The following is a 15,085-nucleotide window of genomic DNA, read 5'->3' on the forward strand; positions in this document are numbered from 1 at the left end:
ACCACAAGCTTCCTTCACATATACTAAAATCCTTTTTAAAATGTGAATGCCACAAATAGCACTGTTATTGTTCCTTTGTCAAATAAACATTGCAGCCTTGAAAAGCAGGAAAATTATGCTAAGACAGTTAAAGCTGAGCCAAAAGGCAAATGATACAACGGTACAAGCTCACACAGAGCAGCACAGAACAATACAATACAGAATTAGAGATGTGGGTGGTTGTTATAATTGGATTGCTCTACAATATGTGGGTATAAGGAAGGGAATCAAGGCGTTTTATGTATATCCGCTGAAAACCGATTTCTATATATCACAAGTGTATGAAGTTGGTTGAAACACAGAAGTGGTCAGAGGATAAAATGAATAACAGGATGCTTCAAGTAAGGTTGAAGGTGGAATCAGAGACAAATGTATGTAAGTGTGATAGATGAAAAGGCACTTTAGGCTTAACAAGAGTCAACAGGGTCACCACTTCCACAGGCTTCCCACTTTCTGGGAATTCATGTTACTCTACAGCTTTGAAACAAGACAGCATAATCTTCTTGTAATTCCTATGTTGAGAGGCTGAGAAATTTCCATAAACCTCCCCTTCCCCATTCCTCTGATTATGAGTAATAGCAAGCTGAAAGAATGGAGATGATGTAAAGAAAGCAAGAATCAAGGATCGTTTTATTTCAACTTGACTGGAAGTTGCCCAAGAGTAGGAGGATAGAACAGAGGATGTTACAGTAGTCAACAAGATGACAGAGCTTTGAGTTATGTTTTGGCATGTTGCAAACAGAAGTATGACAACAAACATAATATTGATAACAACTAATACTAGCTTCCTAGTCGTGAAAACATGAGATTTTCCTATGTTCATGAAATGTAGCAAACTGTCAGAAGAGAGCCAGGAACAGCTCCTGCTGTGTTGTGATTTTCCTGATACTAGATGCTGAAATTTGTTTTCTAAAAAAGTAAAGCTCCAACTATTTATTGAATGCAGAATTACGTCCCAGAATGTGTGAAAAATGGCTGATTACAGTGAACTTTACTGGCAACAGAGGGATATGTTGTTCTTATTTCTTGAAAAATATTATGAAAAAATCAGTTTGAAAGAACAAAAATAAAACTTTCACTTAACATTACCAACCCTGCCTCTGTGCTTTTACTTGCTAACTGACAAAGAGCAATCAAGGTAGCTGTTTCCTTCTTCTTTGCTTCCCTGCTGACCTCTATGCCATCAGATCTCTCTGAAACATTATCAGTACCTGTAACTCCAAGCACCATACCTGACACAACTAGAAACATGAGCTTCATTCTGAAGAACTACAGACAGTGCCAACACCATCAAGTGTTCATGAGATCATCTGGCATCCCTGGCTTATGCACATAGTTTGCAGTCAGCTATTGTAAAGGCTGCACACGGATGTGAGCGAGCATGTTATTCTCAACAGAATAGTATTTCTTCTATCAGGATTCAATAGACTCACTAGTACACCAATGACCTTGATCTCTTTTGGATAGAAGCCCAACATGGCAAGCTGGGAAAGAGAGCTTTTATCTGATACTGCATGCAACCTATCCAAAAGTTTTCTTGCTACAGCCATTACAATTCCTTGGGCTAAGCCCTATGCTAAAATATCCAAGAGACTCACACTTAAAATGTTCGCAGCTAAACATTTTATGCAGACTAGAGTTTGCAATACAATGTTCCACTCACTGGTGATTAAAGTGAACCACCACCACCCTATTCAATCTTCCACATTTCCCAATTATTGAGACCTGGATTCTGGATCCTATGGGTAATGGAATATTGCCCTGGTCATAGTTCAATCAAATGTCACCGTTTTGCCAGAAAAATGCCGCCCATGGATACTTTCCCAGGTGCAAATTAGAACATAGCTAATTTTTAATGGAAGTCTACAACCTATGCATATGTAGTTAAAAATAAGATTCAGTGGGACTTTAGATCTGCAAAAGTAAATATGCTTTCTTAGTAGCTCATGCTTTGAGTGAAAATGGCAAAAAATACTCCATATTTAAACTAGCCACAGAAGGCATAAGCCTACTCATCTTGGTCTCCTTACCATTTGGAAGTCATTTTGTCTCTCTATATTCTGTCCTCATGGCAATTTCTTGTGCTGAGTAAAGGCTATGAATTGTGACAATCAAAAGTTGTGCCCTTAAGGAGCAATCCTATTTATTTTTTTACAATATACACAATCAAAAATTTTGCTAAAAACTATAAAGTATAGGTGGATCATCTTCTTTTGAACTTCTCTGTCTTTTATCTTATTTTACCTGGATGGAAGGGGGGAAAGAACAAGCAAACCAGGTCATTTTTTGTAAGAATATGATTTTAAAAGCTCAGAAGAGTTGCCTTGAGGAACCCTGCTACTCAAAATTGGTGTACTTCTGCTCTATGCTAGAAGCACATGACGCAAAACAGAAACCAGGAAACAAGATATTCTGAGTAATCATTCATTTGGTGCTAAATACTAATGATTTTGGCAGAGTTCTGTTCCTCCCAGTGACTCCTGATATGCCTACAGAACTATGCTTATTTAAAGGAAAGCAGAAGCTGTCTGTGTTTTTTTAAACGAGAATAATGCCTGAGAAGAAAGCATGGCCTTCTCAGAGACTGAGATAACTCCAATTCCTACTCTTTCTGACCCATGCCTAAAATTATGAGGAGGCACAGGGAACAGAACTGCTTGCAAAAGATTAGACATATGGCTGTCTCTCACTTTCAGCAGCCTGCAGTTTCTGACAAGAAGAAGACATCAAGTGAACTGTAAACAGATGCAAACAAGTTTAGAAGCAGACTAATCCAAACTTTAAACTATGTCAAAACTTTCCATTCATTCTGCCATGGTAGAAAAGTTGACAGTTCTCCCATGAGATCCACAACATGCCATTCTCAAGGACCAAGACAGAAGTGTTTCCTGTACTCAAAATTCCTCTCTAAAATGCTGATTAACATATTATTTTTATGTTACTGCATAAAGATGTTCTCTTTGGGATTTTATTATTGTTGCCATGCAGTTCTAGGGAAATATTATGCATATGAGGAAACAAGAGCTCTCTAATCCTAAGGAAACAGTATTAGTGGATTGTAGAAACATTTGCTAACAGAGTAGCTCCAATGACCTATTTGGTACCAGAGATGCCAATGTTACGACCCTATCTGCACCACCAACTGATATCAGTTTAAACCACTCTTCCAAAGAATTCTGAGAATTCCAGACCCATTCAGTATGGAAATAAGCCTAGCCACAGTCAACAGAGCACCACATTTGGATGTGGGAAACTTGAACACGTACTGAGCTAGGAAATGCATTAAGTAGTCTTGGGTAAGTCTTTTTTAGTCTGACCTACGTAGAATCTGCAAAGGGTACTTTTCATACTGTTAACTCCCGGAAGCTTCCAGGCAAGATAAAGCAGCTTTCCCCCAAAAATCTAAAGGAACACGTTTTTAATATGAACCCACACAGGTCTTTAGATCATCAGGGAACGTCATTCTCTTAATCTCACCACCATTTTAAGATTATGTTGAGACCACAAGAAACAACCTTTGCAATGGTTGCTCCTGAGCTGTGAAATTTCTTGAATCTCTGCTCTTCTTTCAGCAGGAAGCAAGGATTTTTCCAGTTAAGAAGATGCAGGGAGTCTTTTTTGGTGTTTATATGTACTTTATTTTTCTCTTCAATACTGTGTTCTATATGATTGTATAGACATCCATATCCATATATTATGTGTGGAGAAGTCATAGTTATTGTTTTAATTTTGACTGTTGGAGAATGTATTTGTGTTCAGTTGACACAGTAGCTGAAACAGAAGCCATATTGTTTCAATCCACAGTAGTGCGGTTACCAAGGAGATGAAGCTGACTAGCTCATCAGAGGGAGAAGTGGGCGGAGCCAAGAAAAGGAAAAAAGGGCAGTTTTAAAAGGAGAAAGGAGAGAGTGAGAGAGTGTGTGTGCGTGGCTGGAGGCTTTTCAGGGCTGAGGAGAAAGGCCTGGCCAAAAAATCTTTAGTCAGGGCAGACTAAAGGGACCCTAGTTAAGATCTCTAGTTGAGGAAAGACTAGTGATCAGGGATTTGATCGGTATTAGATCAAATTAAAAGCTATTATTGTTGTTGGGACATTGTTCACTAAGGAACTCAGCTGAGGTTAGAGTTCGCTACAATTTATATCATCAGTAGGAGAGTGAGAGTGGATTTACACCAAAGACTACTGTTGTGGTGGTTATAAGAGTTATTAAACCACTTGTTTATTTAAAGTTCCATAAGTAAATCAATCAACCTGCAACCATAAGCTTTGTACGCAATAAACTTGTTGTTCTTCGTTAACAACTGACTCATTTCATCTCATCTGCGTCTGTGGAGCCAAATTTCATCGGTGATCATTCAAAAGCCTCATGTTGGTGGCAGTTACCTTAATAAATCACCTAATTGGGGAAGAATAATAGTCGTGGTTACCTCAGAAAGGGAACCACAACACAGAAATCCCTAACTACCGATACAGAGGCTGGGATCTTGAAATAAAGATCACCCCCTGTTATCCTTCCCCTCATATAAAGGTGATATATATACAATCTAGAGGGATTAAATGATTCAAAAATCCCCTCAGCAGTGGAAACAGCATTTACAATTGGCTTTCACACCATCACAATCATCATCTATCATCTTCTATTACAATTTGGTGGCAGCGGTGGGATAAAAGGCTTCTTCCCTGTCACATCACCATCTCAATCACACATCACTACTACATATGTATCCATAGATTTAGCCATCCACTGCTTGAAAATATTCCCTAAAGCAAACCTTGATGTTGCCATTTTACATAAGGGACACTATTTTATTACACCATTGTATACACTGGGGCGTCAGCATCCACAAATTTTGATAGTGATGGGGGTGGATTGTTCCTGGAACCAAACCCCACTGGATACCAAGGCCCCACTGTAATGATACTTTGTTGTTGTGTACCTTCAAATTGTTTCAAAAATATGGCAATCCTAAAGCAAACCTATTGTGAGGCCTTGGCAAGATTTGTTCAGAGGAGATTTGTTTTTTCCTTCCTCTGAGACTGAAAGTGTGTGCAAGGAACAAGATCACTTATCCAGGATCACAGTCCAACACTCAAACTATTATGTCAGACTATAATAGCTTATTTAATTGTGTTTTAACTTTCTTATCATCTGGTTTTTAGCTTTATTTCAGAAATTATTGTAAGCCCCTTTACATTAAGTGAATAAAACTATTGAAATGTCAAATATTGTTCTAAGTTTCATACTGTTTTAACACTATTTTAAAATATTTTAATTAGTTAAACTGATTTTACTTGTCTGATGCCCTGAGATCTCCTACTATAGTGGGATATAAATATTCTGATGATAACCATGAAGGCAATGTTATAAACATATTTAAAAATAAAGTTTTACTGCTCATTAACATATGTTTGGGATGTTAATGAAACATAATAAGTAAATAAGTTTCTTATCATCTAGACGGGAATTGATAGAGTAGAAGTTAAAAGGGAAATTATGCCACCTTTTAAATAATTTCCAGATGGACAGAAAAAGCTGGTTCTATTTTTTTTAATTATTTGGTGACTGTGTTGTATCTCTTGGTGAAATGATGCAGCTATGTATAGAAAGGGAAAGAAAAGCTTCCAGTGAAAATTTTAAAAATGAATACTATCATCCCAGAAATGAACAAAGATATTCTGAACATAATTCTTAATTTCTGATTTTCCTTTGGAAAGATTAGTAACATTTCACTATCATTAATTTCAAATTTGTCAGTAGAAAAATGGATTGATGAGTTAAGAAAGTACTATAATTACCTTTAAGTATTATACAAACATCTAGGACCAAACTCTGAGGCTGAATGAACTTTTGGACATTGTGTGTTCTTTTTAAAATCAACAAGTTGTAAAATGTAAATAGATAAGCATTTATATAGCAGTGATAAATCTATATATAAACTGACAAGAAATGACACCACCCTAAAGAAAAAGAAGGCCACAGTCATCTGCTGTTTCAGAGACATATTAAAATCCAACAAGCTTAAATAAAGCATTTACAATCCAGAATATTCACATTCACTTGGAAGTAAGTCTTACTAGCTAGATAAAATTGATAAAATTGTCATTTAAGTTATACAATCTCTAACAAAAAGGGGAAACTTAATTAGATTTATATTTTAATTTAACTGTTTGAAGTAAATAGGGATGTCACCATTACCTTAAATCCAGTATTAAATTATTAACTGAATCATTCATTAATGAAATAAGAGACTGTTAAATTTCTCAGTCCTTTTACTCACACTTCTCTTGAATGTCTGAAAAAGTGTTATTTCCTTTTTATTATTCCTTCCAGTTGGATAATTACAATACTGAGGTTTGAAGAATCAAACCAATAACTAAATAGTAGTTATAGCAGGATAAATTGTGTTAACCCCCTCTGAGCCTATCAGTTACAATAGCTTATTTCTATACATGATAATGGATCAATGTTACTAAACAAAGAAGAATTGCATATAGAGAAGGACAAATAGACTGAGACACAGCTTTTATCCTAGAGCTGTAACTACACTGAACTACATGGCTTTGCATTGATGTGGCGTGCAGTGGGGTGGGAATGAGGAGGGATGTGTGTACTGTTTATGATGTGTGCTGGGGAAATAATTTAATTTCATTGTACAATGTACAATGCCAATAAAGTTATTCTATTCTATTTCAGAAAGAGGCTTCAGAAAACTGTAGACATTTGGAATCCCAGTGAAATAAAGACCACAAAAGGCGGGGGGGGGGGGGGGGGGGGGGGCATGACAAGGGGATAGAGTGTAAAATCACAGATGACACTTTTTCAAGTCACTGTGGAAATGTTTTTAATCTAGGCTTTTAAATTACAGTTAAATGGTAACATCCGCGGAATAATTTTTCTTGAATATAATGTAAATCTATCTGAACTAGACATCCCCTCACCCTTAACTAAGCAGACTGTCTCTTTCCTACCAGCTTCCTACCAGTTTTCTATTATCTGTACTGCATTTATTTGTTCTTGTTTCTCAATAGGTGTGTCTAGGAAAACAGCTTTAGAATTAAGTCTTTTGTATGTTTAAGCAGAAGTAAATCATACTGAGGGCTCTTCCACACAGTGCTTTATCCCAAGATCTGATCCCAGATTATCTGCTTTAAACTGAAATATATGAGTCCTCAATGCCAAATAACTTGGGATAAACAGATAATCTAGGATAAAAGGGCAGTGTGGAAGGACCCTTAGTTAAATGAATGTACTCCCAAGCTTGTGTGTTCACAACCATAGTCTTGTGTTACAATTCATCTTAATCAAATTTCAGTTACATTTTCATTTTAAGTTATTCTAGTGGGTTCAAATGAAGTCAATAGGAATGACAGAACATGTAGCAATTTTTCAGGTATCTATTTTGTGAATGTTCAGAAAGTTGAGCTGAGAGATTATCTCAACTATTCTTATGGAGAAAAAGTGGTCTCTGGAAATATTTTTCCTAATATTAAGAGATTGCTGAAAGGGAAAAAAATCCCATACAGAATGTAAGGGACATTTGAGAACATTACCTCTTCCCGTAGTTAAAAGTCAAGAGGCATTGTTAATTTGGATTGTTGGTGTCCATAAAGCAAACCCTTTTAAAATCCTGCTTAATGAAGATGGCATTTACAAGGGAAGTGTTCAATAGTAATTATTGGGTGGTTTACTCACAACATTCACTGTCGTCTGTTAGGTCTTTCAGATTTCACCTTGAAGAATTTGCAGATGTTGCTGGATTGCTCACAGGCCTTCAGTGGTGCTCTCTTTCAAATAAAATAAAATAAGCTATCTTTAATTAAAATAGCACAAAGAGATAAAATATATGGTGAAATGTCACAGTGAAGTTTCAATTTTATAAAGCTTAATGGACCAAAGGTAAATATGAAAGAAGATCCCAATCCAAAATGTTCTCTGAACTCTGCTCTTCAGTTTAGTTATTGCAGAGGCTTCATAGATTCCCCCCCCCCCCCAAAATGTAAGTTAGAAAAAGAATAGTCACAGATGTCTAGAGAAATCCTTTAGGTGTCTTTGTTACCATGTACATGCTAAACACACATAATTATATAGAGCAAAGAAATCCAAAAGGAAAGTGCTTTATCCTCTCCTTATAACTGTTATTTTTTTTTTAAAAAAAGCAAAAGTTCATGGTCCACCCACATATAAACTGTTGCATTGTCAGAAATATTATTTAGAATACATTATAAGTCAGCATGGTACGCTACATTTACAAGTACTGTGTATACAGTATGATTTTGCAGTGCTGTGAAAAATTCCAGGTTGCTATCAATAAGAGTTAACTACTAAGAAAAATATTTATAAATCGTTTAAAATGTACCAGAAATTAAGGAACATTTAGTATGCCCACAGATTCCCAGTTTTACTCTCTAATATACAGCATATGCTTTAAGGGCATTTTTCTTTCTGACCCTGGTTTGCTTGGTTTTTCATAGATCATCATGCCCCATTGGTGCTGTTCTCTCCAAGGACAGCTTTATAGATTTGTAGCCTAGATGGCATAGATGAAGAGACCAATTCTGAAGATTTTAAATTCAACAGGAAGAGGATATGTTCCCCTAACTACAATTGGGCATGATGAATCTGCCACCCAGTCCCCAGGAGAACCATTAGTCAACTACTACCTGAAGTATCTTCTACTGGGAGACCTACAAATGCCAGAGAAAAGTGTTCTCTATAGGAATCTCCAGTGTGACTTTTCATGGACTTGGGCCATAGAGTTGTGCTGGAGGGCTTAGAAATACCTAGAGAGAAGCTGGCAAATGTTTGGGTAGGGTGGAGGTGGACTATACTTGGTTTTCCTGTCAAGTTTCTTCAGACCGAAATGGTTCCTTATCATGGGGTACCTCTCAAGCAGGTTCCAGATGGTGGTGCTTGGAGATAGCTGTTCCTCAGAAAAGGAGCTGTTATATGGCATCCCATTAGGAGCCATTCTATCCCCAATGTTTTTAACATTTACATGAAACCACTGGGAGAGATCGTCCAGACGCATGAGGTGGAGCTGATGACATCCAAATATATTTATCCATGCCTTCAAAAACAGCCTCAGCTAAGGATAGCATATCTTCTCCTCTGAATGCCTGGAGGAAGTAATGGGCTGGATGAAGGAAAACAAATTGAAACTGAATCCAGACAGCACAAAGGTGTTTGCCATGAAGGTTCCTAACCTGGGGGTGGAGGTGTGTCAATAAATTCTAGATGGAGTTACACTCCCCCTAAAAGACTGTGTTCACAGCTTGGAAGTGCTCCTGGATCTGTCTTGCCAAATGTCAGCCCAGGTAGTTATGACGGTCAGGAATGTTAGCTTTCAGTTTTGACTAATATGGCAGCTGCACCCCTTCCTAGAATCGAAGGACTTAAAGATAGTAATGCTGGTAACATCAAGGTTGGATTACTACTACTACTACTACTACTACTACTATACTACTATTAGCCAAGACTCAAACCACTACATCACACTGACCTACTTAAGGTATCAGTATTCTGCACTTTGTAAAATATTTATCCCAGTGTAGTTACTAAAAAAACAACTTCCTCTGAAAAACACTCCCTGATTCCTCATTTCCCCCCATTCCATATGTAAATGAGTTGCCGAGGAAGTGTCAAGCTGATTCCCAAATTGATTCAGTTGGAAAACTAGCTGCTGAGCAGGATGAGCCTCGGGTATTTTCTGTATTGTAACAAAAACGAAACTCTACCACATTCAAAAGTGACTGCATTTCCCCAGCCCTCTTTTAGCATAACACTTTCCCAACAGCAATATAACACACTTCAAACTACATTATGAGAAGCTGTAATGTACTAGGCAGTTTAGAAAAAAAAATACTGTCTTGGTGCTTTTGCAAGCTACTCATTTAAAATTCACAGGATCTCCTATGTTTGATCTGAAAGCTAGAGGCTTGTGCATAAGAGTGTGCTGCATTCTCCTGGTATTTGTACCATGTCTTCTCTTGCTGTCCTATGAAGTGCTCTGTAATTTCATCTTTCTAAACCAACTACTGTAGTGTTAATAAAAAGGCTGTTGTAAGTGCCAGCAATGATGTTCCCATTTCATTATTCATATTATTCCATCACTAATCCTTCATTCACTTTTAAACACTACTTCACTTCCTTTTCACATGAAATAAGCCTTCTACAGGTTCACTCATGTTCTGCCGACTGGGATGAAGCGCAACTAAGCCTTTTCAAGTGTATGTCATTCAATTATGTGAATGAGTCATTTTAAATAGTTTTCAACCAGTTTATAAAACTACATGAGGCAGAAATACATTTTATGTCTTCTCCAGAACAAATTCAAGGGTTTGCAAATCACTAATTTTTGTTCTAAGATATACATGCTGTTTATCTCTTATTGTATATTTCACAAAATATGCAGAAACTTGGGAATCCACTCAACATCACACATAACATAAAGCCAAATTATATCCTGATTTTTACTGGCTTAGACTTCATATGAAACCTATAAGTATTTACACAACAGAACTCACTACTGAAAGACAAGGTCACACAGGAACTACAATCAAACAGAAAGTTAAGCTTACTGAAGGTGATCTACACTGTAGGATGAATGCAGTTTGACAGCATTTAACTGCCATTGCGTAATTCTATGGAATCACGGGAGCTATAGTTTCTGCACTGTGGCAGAAAAAGCTAAAGACCATACCAAACTGCATTAATTCTATAGTACAGATGCACCCTTAGTCTTCTTATTTTGGCTGATGTATACCTAACTCCATGTTACACTATGGCTAGGGAGCCATTCTCTTATTCTTAACATTGTTGGTGCACTGATCACTTAGTGACTATAATTAAAACATTATCTTGCTAAGATCACGGATTTCATCCACTCAATATTTTATGATGCCAAAATCATGTCTGCAACTGTGTTGCCCTTCCATTTGGTGGAATCCTCAAAATAGAGGTCACTTGGTGCTTCACAATAAAGTGAGATATAGACTCCTTCTACACTGCCATACAAAATCCAGATTATCTGCTTTGAACTGGATTATATAGCAGTGTAGAACCATATAATCCAGTTCAAAGCAGATAATCTGAATTATCTGATTTGATAATCTGGGTTATATGGCAGTGTAGAAAGGGCTGTAGAGAGACGGTCCGTGCAGGTGTTTATTTCTACCTGCTAACAATATGTGCAGATATGCCACAACTGTTGTCTTTCCTTTACAGTAGCGCTACTACTAGCCGATGTGGTGCAGTAGTCTGAGCACTGAACTACAACTCTGGAGACCCAAGTTTGAGTTCCTACTCGGCCATGAAACTCATTGGGTGACATTGTGCAAGTCTCTCAGCCTCAGAAGAAGTTAATGGCTGAACAAATCTTGGCAAGAAAACCCTGTGATAGGGTTGTCATAGGCTGGAAATGACTTGAAAGCACACCACAACAAATTATCATGAAGGGGAGATCAGCAGAAACAAGCCCAGTGTAGGGAACCACACAAATGAGACTGAAAGGAAATGGAAAAGGCAAGCTGACACTATTCCAAAGCTACATTTCTGTTCCCATAATGAGTCCTACTGCTTTGAATGAGATGCAAGAATGCTCTGTGCAAGGCTGCACTTTAATCAAGTTCCTTCTTCAGTGCGGGAGTCAAAACTTTTTCTTGACACTGCCAGCTATTATTATAATATCAAAAGTCCAATCTGTGAAGAATTCTAAAATTTGAATTAAAAACAGGCCATTTTTGCACCCTCCTACTCACAGTATTTAGCACTTTAAGAAAATAAATAAAAGAAATGCAGACTTTCTGCCAGGCTAGATAATAGGCTCTGTCAGTTCGGTTCCATAATGTGCTTTTGCCCAAGGGAGTTTTATTGTTTTAGCAATATAATTTTTAAAAGATCTCTCATTTTCCATAAATATGCAATAAAAATGAACTTTCATGGTGAATTCTACATAGACACACACACAGAAGCAAAACTTTCTCCTCAGAAGTGGGCTAGCAGCATTTAACTTGCCTTCCACTTGGCAAGGATGCTCAGCTGGTGGCTTGCTGCTAGTATATGACCAGGAAAGACAGTTGTCAGGCTGCTTGGAGTGACTATAGCTGCAGAGCAGGTATTCCGTATAAAGAAGCCATCATGTTCAAAACAAAAGAGAGAATGAGGTAGAAGAGAAGGACAGAGACGAGACGGACAAAAACTCATATTGTGCTGCAAACAAAAGTGCTTCATCTTCATCCTTCACCCCAACGTTATCATATCTTCTGCTCTAAGCATGTATGTGCATGCAAAGAACATTTCCTTTACTACTGAACTGGTGAAATACATGAGTGCTTCTATTCTCGGTCTGTTTTCATGTCTGTCATATACAATTGGCCTTCTGTATCCATGGATTCTGTATCCACGGATTTAACCCATCTACAGTTTGATTTTTTTTTAATCCAAAAAGCAAACCTTGATTTTGCTGTTTTATATAAGCGACTCCTTTTTTACTATGCCATTATATACAGTATAATGGGGCTTGAGGAATCATAACTTTTTGTATCCATTGGGGGTCCTGGAAGCAAACTCCAGTGGATATCAAGCACACACACCATAAGCTTCAGAATGGATGACAAAAAAATACTGCTGGCACAAGATTTTCAGCTGCTCTTAGGCCACAATTTCCTCAAGCGGGTCTACTCATACTATAAAGAAACTCTTACTATTTTCAATACTCACAAAAAACCTGACATTTTATCCTCCGTATTTTGGGACTTTCATCCTTCTCAGGATATGGAGAAGGTCAGAAGCAGAGAGAATTGCAAAAAAAAAACAACACAAACAAACCCAAAAAAGAACCGCAAACCCAAACACTATTGTGAAAATGAGATTGCTTAAACAAAGAAAGACCTCTTCAAGAAGGCAGCAACATCAAGAGGGAAACCACTCACATTAGGTTATAATGCAATATGAGAGACTGTTCCTGTCCTATTCCATTGAATTCTCTCTCTGAATCCTCCAGTCATCCCACTTCTAAGACTTTAACAAAAGATGAATCTTATACTGGTTATGTCAAAGAAAGCATAATGCCAGAAAGTACAGAAACAACATTCTTGTAGAATGGTATTTCAGATATTTATAGGGAAGCTTATTAGATTAATAAGCATTGCCTAAAGCAGGTTATTGTTTTTTTCCTTCTAAAAATAAAAGGATAGCTAAAACCAAGCTGGAACCAAAATCAATTAAATATAAAAAGAATTTTTTTATTACCCAGTTGCAGTTACTCCTAATCTAATCCCATTGATTTCAAAAGAAATGGAATTTACAAGTTGCAGTTGCAGTTACTCCTAATCTAATCCCATTGATTTCAAAAGAAATGGAATTTACAAGGTTTTTCAAAAAGCTGATTATTTATTGTCATGTAGTATCATAATATAGTAACTTAAATAATTTGGTGCCATGAAGAATAAACATGCTTTCAGCCTGGCTGAAGAAGTACATGTATTTTAGCTCAACTTGAAAGCAAAGTATGAACAACATTTTAAAAAAAATCTCTTGGGAATTTACTACATGCAACAACATGAACTGAACAATGACTGCTCTGTGTAGAGTATTCTCTACTAGAAACCACACCCATCAGTCAAGGCCCTGAATTTAAACACTAGATTCATACAGGAAAAAGAAGTAATAAAATTCACAGTTGGCTTTAGCACCTTATTATCCAATCTACTTCAAAAGGTGTTTTCCTCTAGCACTTCAACAGATAATCGCTACATGTATTTCCACATTCTGTTACTAAACTCATGGTGCTCATTGTAGAAATGATTAAAATTTCTACTCTAGGCAAATATAAGTTAGTCAATGGTATCTAAGTTAATGTACCATTTTTGTTTGAGATAAGTTTGAAAAAAAACCCAATTTTTTAAATTTGTACTGCACACACTAGTACAGCCCTACACAAATCAAGCAGTGCCAGAATCCAGTGGGTAGGTCTCTTTTAGGGATACATCTGAAAACTAAAAGAAAAAACTTATGCAGGGAAAGAATGTGATAACATGAATATTTCTAACACATATTTAAGGCATAATGGGTCTGTTGCTCCCTGAGGAGCTCTGAGTGCCTCCCCCTCCACACAGCCCCTCACATGGTAAACAAAAGCATGTATCACTTACGGCTTGCTTATACCTTATTTTATTCCAGTCCTTGATAACCCACAGGAAGGTAGCACATAGGTACTATGTGATATTTACATATAGCTACTATGGATTTTCTTTATTCATAAGTGTACTTAAGTCACAAGTAAGCTCCCACCATTGCCAGGATAATGAATTATCACCTGAACAAATCATACAAACTGTGGTTTCATTGCTCTATTTTCTAGCTCCTTTAGTTTGTGCTTTTCCCAACCTAAGTCTCCCGTCTACCCACCCTCACCCCTTTCTATGTTGGGGAACTGCACAGATGATTTTTGACTAGCCACAAAATATGTGCCCAGTGGAAACGAACTCCTCCTGTGGCTCTTAGAGACTCCTTTTCTGGCTAGTTGGAGGACATTGTTATGAGGTCTGAGAGTACAAGGCCTGTTGGCCTGGAGGTTGGTCCCAGCCCAGCTTCCTGATCCCCTTGAAAAGTTCTGTTCCTCTTTTTATACTGCAAATATTTTCCTTCTTTTCCTTCATTTTGTAGCCTTCCTTTCCTGTGGTTGTCCCCTCTTCGGTCCTTCTGTTGCTTCATCCTCACCTTGTCAACATTCTCCCTGGATGTTAGAGCTTCTCCTCTTTTTGGTCCTGACTCCTGACACTTTGCTCCTTAAATGTCCTTACATCCATCTCTTCCCTGTTTTTCGTTATCTTTTAAATACTCCACCTTTCACTCATCTTCTCCTGGTCCCAACATTTTTTGTTGAGGCTGCTGCTTCTTCCAAGTTTTGGTCAGTGTAGGAGAGCATCATCTATTGCTGACCAGCACCTACATTTCTGCCAACTAGGCCAAGGCTGCATTAAACATAGAACCTCAATTCTGCTGTTACACTAAAAATATTTATGGCATTCTACTGCTGTTAAAACTGA

General features: G+C 37.3%; 1 protein-coding gene across 16 annotated transcripts in view; it reads right to left on the minus strand.

The window, feature by feature from the left end:
* The window catches only part of atxn1 (ataxin 1), a 346,870-nt gene that overhangs the window by 93,490 nt on the left and 238,295 nt on the right, over positions 1-15,085 (minus strand). For 15 of the 16 annotated variants that reach the window (XM_062980695.1, XM_016992935.2, XM_016992934.2 and 12 more), the window contains one exon: positions 7,731-7,822. The exons of the other annotated variant lie outside the window; for it this stretch is intronic. The gene's annotated coding sequence lies outside the window, so the exon portion shown is untranslated. The remainder of the gene's footprint in view (positions 1-7,730; positions 7,823-15,085) is intronic. 16 annotated transcript variants of the gene reach the window in all.

This window comes from Anolis carolinensis, chromosome 4 (genome assembly GCF_035594765.1).
Source record: "Anolis carolinensis isolate JA03-04 chromosome 4, rAnoCar3.1.pri, whole genome shotgun sequence".
Classification (NCBI taxonomy): Eukaryota; Metazoa; Chordata; class Lepidosauria; order Squamata; family Dactyloidae; genus Anolis; species Anolis carolinensis.